We start from the raw sequence: 11,954 nt of genomic DNA, 5'->3' as shown, positions 1-11,954 counted from the left end.
GAATTGGCGCGCGGTAATGTAACGGCGAGGTGATCGGAGCCGTCCATCTTCACTTAAGTCGCGATCCAAGATCTGAACCGATCCTCTTTTCTTCTTCGATCGGTGTCTCTTCTCTTTCTTCAGTATGGTCAGTTGAGGGCTGGGTACTATAGACAGTGACCAGCCAACCACTCAGCTTGCGAGCGCGGGAGGGAGAGAGCCCGCCCTGTCGACATCATGTCACGCTCGCTTTGCTTCAGTTCAGTGGCTCAGAACAGGACTAGATTGTGAATCCAGTCGGTTTCGACTCCCGCCGGCAGCAGAGAGCAGCTAGCCAGTAACAATCCAAGCGGAGGCTTCAAAGTCCTCCTCCTAGCTTGCTACGGATGCCAACCTACATATCCTGCTCAGTCCTGTCAAGCGATGTCGACACCTCTAGCTAGCTTTGCTTCTAGGCTTCCAAAGTGTCTCAGTCCTGTGAATACATACGTTGGGACCGAGCTCTGGTGCGATGCCGACACCTCTAGCTTTGCTTCTAGGCTTCTAGCCCACTCCAACGATCTCAATCAACCAATGCGTCTTTCTGTTCCGATTCCAACCACTACCTCTACCATTGTTTGTTCGTTTTCTTCCTCCCAAGTTTATTGCACACTCACTCTGTCTGGAGCAGGGGCAGCAGCTTCTAACAGATCGGCCGACCTCCCAAACCCCAGCAGACACCCCATCTCCAACTTTCTAAAGGAGCATGGTTTTCTTTTCTCATTTGTCAAACAAAGCGTGTCTATTTAATCAAATTTTGAAACACCGCGCACTGAATTAGTATCTCCAGTTTAGTACTCCCTTCGTCCCGAATTAGTTGTCCGCGTCTAGACAAATCTAAGACAACGGGATGGAGGGAGTAATTTGCAGCGGAGGTAATATTAAATTAATATCTCCAGCGTATTCAATCAAGGTTTATTTTTTCTTTTCTTTGCGTTTGAGCGTAGTCAATCAAGTTGTTGCAGCCTTGCAGGAAATATTTCGAAGGGGGCCACGCTGTGGCTGCAGCATTGTGGAAATATCAAGGCCAGGTCTAAATAGTTCAGATCTACTTCATTTTGATCACATATGGAGAGATTGTGCTTTCTGTAACTACCTAACTAACAAGCAACTCAACCGTGCAGGCCATAATGACGGGCAAGCAAGCGAAGATTGTCATTTGCTTAAGCAGTCACAAATACCAGAAGAGGCAGCCAACAGCCTTTTTTTTATATACCCAAACCTGGCAGACATCTCCTTCTCAGGAACAATCAGACAGCATCTTCTGAAGAAATCGACACTTTCATGCTCTTAACTGAAGAAATCGACACCCTGCCTTCCAATTCCTCCATTGCTGCTAAGCCAAAATCTCAAATGTCCTCAACATGGAACCTCGATGTGAAAGGAAAGAAACCTGCATTTGAGCAAGCAGGCTGTCTCAAGCTCAAGGTCAGTGTTGATGCCGGTTTTAGAGCGGGCGAGTGCGGGCGGGTGCCGTGATGCGCGAGCACCATGAACAGACAGAAGAAGCTCTGTCAGTGTGCAAATGTGGAGGAGAAGCTGTGGAGGCAAGGGGCTTGTGTCCTGGGTTTGAATTTGGCGGTCCAGTTGTCTGAAGACAACTTTGTCTTCTTCCTTTTTCAGGCAACGAAGACCACTTTGTCGTTGAGAATGATTCGGCGACTTTTTTTTAGGCTAAACACACTCCACTGTATTGATTCAAAATAACGTTCATGTGAATACAATTGATGTGTGGAGGCTGAAGGAGCCAAAGATGGCGTGGGTCATGAATACCGGCGATGGTACTGAGTACTGACCGCTGCATACTCTAGTCTTATCTTTTTTTTTTTGAATTTTCAAACGGGGGGGGGGGGGGGGTGGATTTCCCCACCTGAATTTCCATATATGGGGCTAAAACGCCCAGGTCACCAGCATGTACAAGTACATTTTATGGGGGAAGAGAGAGAGAGGTGGGAGACAAGGCAACAAGCATCAGGCATCTCGAGGGCTGGCCAGGCAGCCCAGCCACGCATCAGATGCCTGCTTTAGAGCAGCAGGCAGACGCACCCGCCAAAGCACGGCGTCCTCCCTACACAGTTGCAGCTGCCGAGGGAGTGACGGGGGCAACCCCTGGAAGACCACCCCGTTGCGGTGTTTCCAAAGTTGCCAGCAGCAGAGAAGGAGGAAGGTCGAGCCCGTCCGCACCGGCACCGAGGCAGGCGGGGGCACAGTGTGCAGCAGCTCAACGGATGATACGGTGGAAGCGACTCCCACCACAGACCAAAAGCGCTGAGCAAAAGGACAGTCGAAGATGAGATGGTACGCCGACTCCAGGGGCGCTGAGCAGATGGGGCAGCCAGCCCCCGCCGCCTCCACAATGTGCTTCCGCAGGAGGACGTCCCTTGTCTGGATCCGGGCCTGGATCAAGAGCTAGGCGAAGAAGCGGATGCGACTCGGAGCGTAGTTTTTCCAGACAAAATTGGCGTACGGGCGCAAGCACCCCACCAAAGTGGCATAGTTGGTAGAGGCCGGCGGAGGAGAGCGCAGTACCCTTGTCACAGCCGGGGCGAAGGATCCGAGCATCTGGCTCCGTAGTGAGGGTCAGCGCCTGGATGATTGGAAGGAGCACCGCGCACTCCCTGGCGCCCACATGGTTCAGGCGGGGGACGAGGACCCCAGCAAGCCCGTGTTGAAGGACGTGAGCAACCGAGGCCGCCGGCGCGGTGGTGTGCGAGAAGAGGGAGCTCATCTGGACGGATAGGGCGCCACCGGGCAGCCATGAGTCCAGCTAGAACGCCGTAGTGCGCCCATCGCCGAGGGCGACAGTGGTGACCGCCCGGTACACAAGCATAGGCTTGGCGAGGGAGGCCCAGTGCGGTCCGGGGAGCGTCACCGCCGCTGCGGATGTTAGCAGCGACCGTCCCAGCTCGCCCCAGACCCGGCGAGCCCACGGCGTATCCTGGCGCGAGTGAAGGCGGTGAAGGAGCTTCAGCAGAAGGCACCGGTTCTGGACCGGGAGGGCGCGAACCCCCAGTCCCCCCTCCTCCTTGGGACGGACGACGCGTTCCAGGCAACGAGACACTGGGCCCCAGAGGCTTTGTCTACCGCGGTCCAGAGGAAGGAGCGGCGCAGGGTATCGATCGCTCGGAGGACAGAGGGCGGGACCTCCATCGCAGACATGGCATACGTGGGGAGAGCATCCAGTACGGCATTGAGCAGCACCAGGCGGCCCCCAAAGGACGGAAGCTGAGCACGCCAGCCAGAGAGGTAGCGCTTAGCTTTGGCAATGAGCGGGAGGAAGTCGTCCATGGTGAGCTTGCGGTTGGAGAGCGGCAGGCCGAGGTAGATTTGAGGGAAGCTCCCAACGCAGCACCCCAACTCCCGGATCATGTCGCGAAGATCATCCTCGGGGACATGGACGGGCGCGACGGTGCTTTTGTGAAAGTTGATGACGACCCCTGTCGCAGCTGTGAAGTCGTCAAGGATGCCCTTGAGACGCCTAACCGCGCCCAGCTCCGCGTGCATGATGATGATGGTGTCGTCAGCGTACTGGAGGACAAGCGGGGGCGCATCGGCGAACATAGGGTGGCGCATCCCACCATCCCTCTTGATCATCTGTTCTAGCACGTCCGCGACGAGGAGGAACAGGTAGGGGGAGAGGGGGTCCCCCTGCCGCAACCCCTTCTTGCATTGGATCCATCGCCCAGGCACGCCATTGAGCACCACCGCGGACATGGACGACTGGAAGATGGAGTCCATCCAGTCGCACCAGAGAGACGGCAAGCCACACACCTCCATAATCCGGCGAAGGCTCCCCTAGTTGATGGAGTCGAAGGCTTTGGCAAAGTCGAGCTTCAAGACCAACGAGGGCGCCCGGCGGGTCTCGCAGCATTGGACAATCTCCGTTAGGTAAACAAAGTTTTCGGAGATGCTCCGCCCCTTAATGAACCCGGATTGGTCCACGTCCACCACATCCGAGATCTGTTGCTGAAGGCGCGTGGTTAGTCCTATCTTTTGAGTATCGCCTGAACCAAGTCTGGGTCAGCAAGTGCCCAAACACACCGCGACATCGTACACTCAAGGAGCGAGTGATGCCACTGAGTCCTCGACGCCGCACAATCTGCAGTTATTTACCGGGGTCATGTTAAGGTGATGTACCACATCTGAAGTTGGGAGATATTGTCGGGTAAAACGCCATATGAATATCAGTATTTTTGAAGGGACCTTGACTTTCCACTTGTTACACCACGAGCTTGCTTGTGGGGGCCGGGCTAGCAGGAGGGAGAGGAGTGAGTGGCCTTTTGTGAGTAGTTAGTACCTAGTGTTGGAGTTGGAGTGCTGTGCTTGCCTCGGCTGGCTTGTGGCTGTTGGTGGGTCATATCACTACCGGAACAGGGCCCTATGCCGACGGCCATATCCAGGCCGTCGGCGTAATAAAGCCGTCGGGCTATCCAGACATATGCTGACGGCCCCCGTCGGCCCAGAACGGCCGTCGGCTTACCCAAAGATACGCCTACAGCGGCCGTCGACATATCTGGGCCGTCGGCATAGTTGCGGGCCCGGCGATCCCGCCGTGCCGTGCGGTTAACAGCGTCCGATCTATGCCGAAGGCCGAGGCGGGAGGCCGTCGGCATAGATGCCCTTACCACGTCATCGATCCGAGGCGCGCACCGACCACCACCTATGCCGACGGCTGCCGTCGGTGATGGGGTTATGTACCTAGGGTAGGGTCATGGACCTGATCTAAGTACCTTACCCAAGGACATCCTTAGAAGAGGTCGCCTTCCAGTCGACCAACGAGGGCTCACTCGACTAGCCTGAAGGACTCGACCACGAAGACTCACTCGACCACCAGGAGGTCAAGAGGCACTCTGCACTGCAACGGCCTGTAATCAAGTAGACTTTATGATAGTAAAGGCACTTTATGTGGGGCGTTACCAGTAACGCCCCAGACTTAACTCACCTTAAACCCTCTCCTACGTGGGCTGGCTGGGGTCCTGGCGCACTCTATATAAGCCACCCCCCCTCCACAGGCAGAGGGGTTCGGCACCTTGTAGTTCATATACTCATAATCCACTCGACCGCCTCCGGGCTCCGAGACGTAGGGCTATTACTTCTTCCGAGAAGGGCCTGAACTCGTACATCCTTTGTGTTTACAACCTCTCCATAGCTAGGACCTTGCCTCTCCATACCTACCCCCCACTCTACTGTCAGGCTTAGAACCACGACAGTTGGCGCCCACCGTGGGGCAGGTGTTTTAGCGATTTTGTGGAGAAGTTGCGATTCTTCCGAGTACTTTCATCATGGTGTCTGCTGGAGTTTTGGTCGAGGGTCAAGAGATCCGTCTCGGCACTCTCACCTTCATCGCCGACGACTCCGCATGGCTCCAGGAGGCTCCACTCGACGTAGATGCGCTCCCCGTCCGCGGTGCGACGCATTTTCGCGCATGTGTCCGCGGCGTTCTACTGCGGCAACCGTCGACCCAGTATCGGTCGGCTCCTCCATCGTCCACCCTCCCGGTCTCCCGCCAGCGCAAGCGCTCGGGCCGGTCGAGGCTTCAGCGATGGGTGAGGCACGCGGTGGCTCGCCAATCGGCCACCACCCAAGTTGCGGCAATCGAGCCCGACGAACCTCTCTACGGCTTGTTCGACCTGTCGACTGGCTCCGTAGAGACTGCATCCGAGTGCGGTAGCAGTGATCCAGCGGCGGAAATCTTGATGGTCGATGGGCCCCACAGTCCCCCTGGCTTCGCCCGTGGTGGTGGAGCAGGTGACGGCGGCGACCCTACGCGAGGCTACGAAGAGTACCAGCCCGAGCCACTCGACTCTCTGCAAAGAGAGGAGCTTCGCCGCAGGAACGAGGATCCCCTGCGTATTCCCATCGCAGGAGAAGCCCCCGAGGCTCGTGCCTTGGAGGAGGCGCGTCTGGCCAATTTGGCCGAGTGCACTCGACTGGAGAACCTTCAGCGAGCACTCGACGAGCGCGCGCGGCAACGAGTTCCCGACACCAGTCGACGTCAACTCTTCCCGCCGACTCAGGTATATCGAACCCCAATTCAGAATTTAGCAGCTGCGACCCGTATAGCAGAGTCCATCCAGCCTTCGCAGTCGGAAGCTGGCAGAGGTTTGCTGCAGATCAGGGATCTGCTCCGGGCAGCAGGAGATCAGAATTCAGCCGTGTCTCAGTCGCGCAACAGAATTCACAGTCGATCCGTCACTGTGAATACGGTTTAGTCGGCTCACAGCCCCAGATCGCCTCCGCGGCGCGAAGGGCGCGAGTATCGGCGAGATGAATATGGCGACAGATTCGACCGAGATGATAGGCGTCGAGTGCCCTATTCCCCTCCGAGGGGTGGGTGTTACGCTCCTCGGCAGCCAGATGATAGGCGTCAGTACAGTACAGGGCGTAGGGTTCCAGTTGACCCCAGAGAACCAGGCTTCGACGCGCGATCCATTATCGTGCAAGGGTTGGTCAACCGGAACAGAGCCCATCGAGGTGCACTCGACAGAGATGTACCCACAAGCAGTCGACTGCATGTTTCTGGTCCTGAATGTTTCAGCAGAGCTATCAGAGCCGCAGTTATTCCTCCCAATTTCAGGTTGGCAACAGGAGTCAGCAGGTTCACTGGTGAGTCTAAGCCTGAAACTTGGCTTGAAGACTACCGAGTGGCAGTTCAGATCGGTGGTGGGAACGACGAGGTGGCCATGAAACATTTGCCTCTCATGCTGGAAGGTTCTGCCAGGGCATGGTTGACTCAATTACCCCCTAGCAGCATTTACACTTGGGAAGATCTGTCCCGAGTGTTCATCAGAACGTTTGAAGGGACTTGCAAGCGACCAGCTGGATTGACAGAGTTGCAAGTCTGCGTGCAAAAAACTAATGAGACTCTCAGAGAGTATATTCAGAGGTGGATCACTTTGCACCACACTGTGGAGAATGTGTCCGATCATCAGGCAGTCTGCGCCTTCAAAGATGGTGTCAAGAACAGAGAACTGAGTTTGAAATTTGGTCGAACCGGTGACATGACCTTGAGTAGGATGATGGAGATTGCTACCAAGTACGCCAACGGCGAAGAAGAAGACCGACTCCGAAGCGGCAAGCACAAGCCGAGTCAGTCGGAAAAAGGAAACACCAGTCGGAAACAGAAGCGGAAGGCTGAACCGGCAGCTCCTGGAGAGGCTCTGGCCGTGACTCAAGGAAAGTTTAAGGGGAAACCAAAAGGATCCTGGAACCCCAAGAAGGTAAAGTATAAAGAAGGGAACGACGTGATGGACATGCCATGTCACATTCACACGAAGAAAGACGAAGAGGGGAATATCATTTACCCAAAGCACACCACTCGCCAATGTCGACTCCTGATCCAGCAGTTTCAGGGAAAACATTCTAAGGACAAGGAGAAGGAGTCGGACAAGGCCGAAGACAAGGAGGACAGTGAGGGAGGATATCCGCATATCAACTCCACTCTGATGATCTTTGCAGATGTGGAAAGCAGAAGTCGACTGAAAGTGATTAACCGAGAGGTGAACATGGTTGCCCCAGCAAAGGCAAATTATCTGAAGTGGTCTCAAACACCCATCACATTCGACCAATCTGATCACGCGACTCATATTGCCACCCCTGGGAGGCAAGCTTTGGTGGTCGATCCAGTTGTCGAAGGCACTCGACTGACAAAAGTGCTGATGGATGGTGGAAGTGGACTGAACTTGTTGTATGCAGACACATTGAAAGGTATGGGCATTCCGATGTCCCGACTGAGCACTAGTAACATGAGCTTCCATGGAGTTATACCAGGGAAGAAGGCCGAGTCACTCGGCCAGATAGCTTTGGACGTGGTGTTTGGTGATTCGAAGCATTTTCGCAAAGAAAAGTTGACGTTTGAGGTCGTGGATTTTCAGAGTGCATATCATGCCATTTTGGGGAGACCAGCCTATGCACGGTTCATGGCTCGACCATGTTACGTGTACCTCAAATTGAAGATGCCCAGCCCCAAAGGAGTGATCACTGTCACCGGTGATAGGAAAAAGGCAGAGGAGTGCTTTCAGAAGGGCTCCAAGATTGCCGATTCCCAAGTGACAGCGGTCGAGTTCGAAGAATACAAGCAAAACGCAGATCCGAGTGACTTGCTACGATCCAAGAAGCCCGCCACAGAGTCTGCTTTTCAGTCGTCCGGTGAGACGAAGCCTGTTCACATTCATCCGACCGACCCCGAAGCAGCTCCGACCCGCATCTCCGCAACACTCGACCCAAAATAGGAAGAAGCGCTCATCCAGTTCCTCCGTGAGAACTGGGACATTTTTGCATGGAAGCCCGCTGACATGCCAGGTGTTCCCAGGGGACTGGCTGAGCATCGTCTAAGAGTCGACGCATCTGCCAAACCAGTCAAAGAGCATCTTCGGCGGTCCGCCGTCCAGAAGAGAAAAGCCATTGGTGAGGAAGTGGCTCGACTGTTGGCGGCAGGATTTATCCGAGAGATATACCACTCCGAGTGGCTCGCTAATGTCGTCATGGTTCCTAAGAAGGACAAGTCGCTCCGAATGTGCATTGATTTCAAGCACATCAACCGGGCCTGCCCGAAAGATCACTTTCCTCTCCCTTGCATAGATCAAATTGTTGACTCGACCGCGGGATGCGAGAGGTTATCTTTTTTAGATGCTTACTCCGGTACCACCAGATCCGTCTGTACGGGCCCGACGAGGTAAAAACAGCTTTCATCACTCCATTCGGGTGCTTCTGCTATATCACCATGCCATTCGGCCTCAAGAATGCTGGAGCCACATTTATGCGAATGATTCAGAAGTGTCTACTCACTCAAATCAGTCGGAATGTGGAAGCATATATGGATGATATCGTTGTCAAGTCACGAAAAGGTTCCGACCTGCTCGCTGATCTCGCCGAAACATTTGCCAACCTCAGAAGGTATGATATCAAGCTCAATCCATCAAAGTGCACATTTGGAGTTCCTGGTGGCAAGTTACTCGGTTTTCTCGTTTCCGAACGGGGAATCGACGCTAACCCAGAGAAGATTGGCACTATTCTCCGAATGAAACGCCCTGTGCGAGTGCACGATGTCCAGAAGCTTACTGGATGCTTGGCCGCATTAAGTCGATTCATCTCACGACTCGATGAAAAGGCATTGCCTCTTTACCGACTGATGAAGAAGGCAGACAAGTTCGAGTGGACTCCAGAAGCTGATGCAGCGTTTGCCGAGCTAAAAGCTCTGCTCTCCACCCAGCCGGTGCTTGCTGCTCCAATCAGCAAAGAGCCTCTGTTGCTCTACATCGCAGCCACAGGACAAGTCGTCAGTACTGTGCTAACGGTCGAGCGGGAAGAAGAAGGAAAAGCTCTCAAAGTTCAGCGCCCAGTGTATTATTTGTCTGAAGTCTTGACTCCATCCAAGCAGAGATATCCTCATTATCAGAAGCTTGTGTATGGAATATACATGACCACAAAGAAGGTTGCTCATTATTTCTCTGACCATTCCATCACAGTCGTCAGCGACGCTCCACTATCAGAGATTTTGCACAACAGAGATGCAACTGGTCGAGTGGCCAAATGGGCGATTGAACTTCTTCCCCTTGATATCAAGTTTGAGGCAAAGAAAGCCATTAAGTCCCAGGCAATAGCAGATTTCCTCGCCGAGTGGATTGAACAGCAGCAGCCGACTGAAGTTCACTCGGAGCATTGGACCATGTTCTTTGATGGCTCTAAGATGTTGAATGGTTACGGTGCTGGGGTTGTCCTGGTTTCCCCCAGAGGAGATAAGCTCAGATATGTGCTCCAGATTCACTTTGATTCCTCCAACAATGAGGCAGAGTATGAGGCCCTCTTATATGGGTTACGCATGGCCATTTTACTCGGCGTCCGTCGCCTAATGGTCTATGGCGACTCAGATTTAGTGGTCAATCAGGTGATGAAAGAGTGGGACGTGAGAAGCCCAGCCATGACTGGATACTGCAGTGCAATGAGGAAGTTGGAAAAGAAGTTCGAGGGGTTGGAGCTCCATCATATACCCCGACTGAAAAATCAAGCAGCTGATGATCTAGCAAAGATAGGTTCCAAGAGAGAAGCCATTCCGAGTGGTGTGTTCTTGGAGCATATACACACTCCGTCAGTCAAAGAAGATCCTTTCACCGAAGAAACTCCACAGCCCAAGAGTGCCACATATCCGACTGAAGTTGAAGTCCCAGCGGTGGTCGACTTGATCATGGAGGTTTTGGTGGTCATTCCCGACTGGACGATTCCGTATGTCGCATATATCTTGAGGAAAGAGCTTCCGGAGGATGAGGAAGAGGCTCGACAGATCGTCCGTCGATCTAAGGCCTTTACCGTAATCAAAGGACAATTATACAGAGAAAGCGCGACTGGAGTCAGTCAGAAGTGCATAACACCAGAAGAAGGTCGACTCATCCTCAATGATATTCACTCGGGGACCTGTGGTCATCATGCGTCCTCTCGGACCATCGTGGCCAAAGCATACCGAGCCGGATTTTACTGGCCCAAGGCGAATGAGATGGCAAAAGAGATAGTGGATAAGTGCGAGGGATGTCAGTTCTACTCGAATATGTCACACAAGCCTGCGTCGGCTCTGAAGACCATCCCACTTGTCTGGCCTTTCACGGTATGGGGATTGGACATGGTCGGCCCTTTGAGAACAGGACGAAGTGGCTTCACGCATGTACTGGTGGCAGTCGACAAATTCACCAAGTGGATCGAGGCTAAACCAATCAAGAGCCTTGACACCGGTACTGCTGTTAGCTTCATCAGGGAACTAATATTCAGATATGGAGTCCCGCACAGCATCATTACGGATAATGGGTCGAACTTTGACTCAGAGGAATTCAGAGCTTTCTGCGACTCCCAGGGCACACGGGTCGACTACGCATCAGTCGCCCATCCGCAGTCGAATGGACAAGCAGAGCGAGCTAATGGACTGATTCTTAAGGGATTGAAGCCTCGACTGATGCGTGATCTCAAACACGCGGCTGGAGCTTGGGTCGACGAACTTCCATCTGTACTCTGGGGACTGCGGACCACACCTAATCGGTCGACCGGAAGAACTCCATTCTTCTTGGTCTACGGAGCTGAAGCAGTCTTGCCGAGTGATCTTCTCCATAATGCTCCCCGAGTTGAAATCTACAACGAAGCAGAAGCTGAACAAGCGCGGCAGGACGCAGTCGACCTTTTAGAGGAAGAAAGGGAGATGGCTCTGATCCGGTCGACCATCTACCAACAAGATTTGCGCCGTTTCCACGCCAGAAATGTGAGAGGTCGAGCCTTCCAGGAAGGGGATTTGGTTCTCCGAGTGGATCAGCACAAACCACACAAGCTTGCTCCTTCTTGGGAAGGCCCCTTCATCGTCACCAAGGTCCTCCACAATGGGGCGTACCGTCTTTACAACGTCGAGCATAATATCGACGAGCCCCGAGCTTGGAACGCGGAGCTACTCCGCCCATTCTACACTTAAGTTTTATCACTCGGATGAGTTGCAATAAAGTACTTTTGTAGTTCATGGACCTCAAAATAATAGTGTCATAGTTCCTCCATAATATCTGTCACTTTTTATTTCTGTCCAATGAAATTCCCCTCAGTGGGTGACTTAGCTGCGAATCCGTTTCGCCTAAGTTTGTAAAAATCCTACCGAGTGGTGAGCCAGACTCCCACTCGGAGGCTTAGCTGCGAATCCGTTTCGCCTAAGTTTATCAAAATCCTACCGAGTGAGGAGCAACCCTCTCACTCGGAGGCTTAGCTGCAGCCCTGTGCTCGCCTAAGTTATCAAAATCCTACCGAGTGTAGAGCAACCCTCTCACTCGGGGGCTTAGCTGCAGCCCTGTGCTCGCCTAAGTTATCAAAATCCTACCGAGTGTAGAGCAACCCTCTCACTCGGGGGCTTAGCTGCAGCCCTGTGCTCGCCTAAGTTTATCAAAATCCTACCGAGTGAGGAGCAACCCTCTCACTCG

At 53.7% G+C, this 11,954-nt stretch overlaps 1 pseudogene; it reads right to left on the bottom strand.

Annotated features, from left to right (window-relative positions):
• Positions 1-1,989: 1,989 nt before the first annotated feature.
• On the bottom strand, positions 1,990-3,168 carry LOC123047645 (uncharacterized; annotated as a pseudogene).
• Positions 3,169-11,954: the final 8,786 nt, after the last annotated feature.

The sequence above is a fragment of the Triticum aestivum genome, chromosome 2B, assembly GCF_018294505.1.
Source record: "Triticum aestivum cultivar Chinese Spring chromosome 2B, IWGSC CS RefSeq v2.1, whole genome shotgun sequence".
NCBI classification, from domain to species: domain Eukaryota; kingdom Viridiplantae; phylum Streptophyta; class Magnoliopsida; order Poales; family Poaceae; genus Triticum; species Triticum aestivum.
This window is presented reverse-complemented; position numbering and strand designations above follow the sequence as displayed.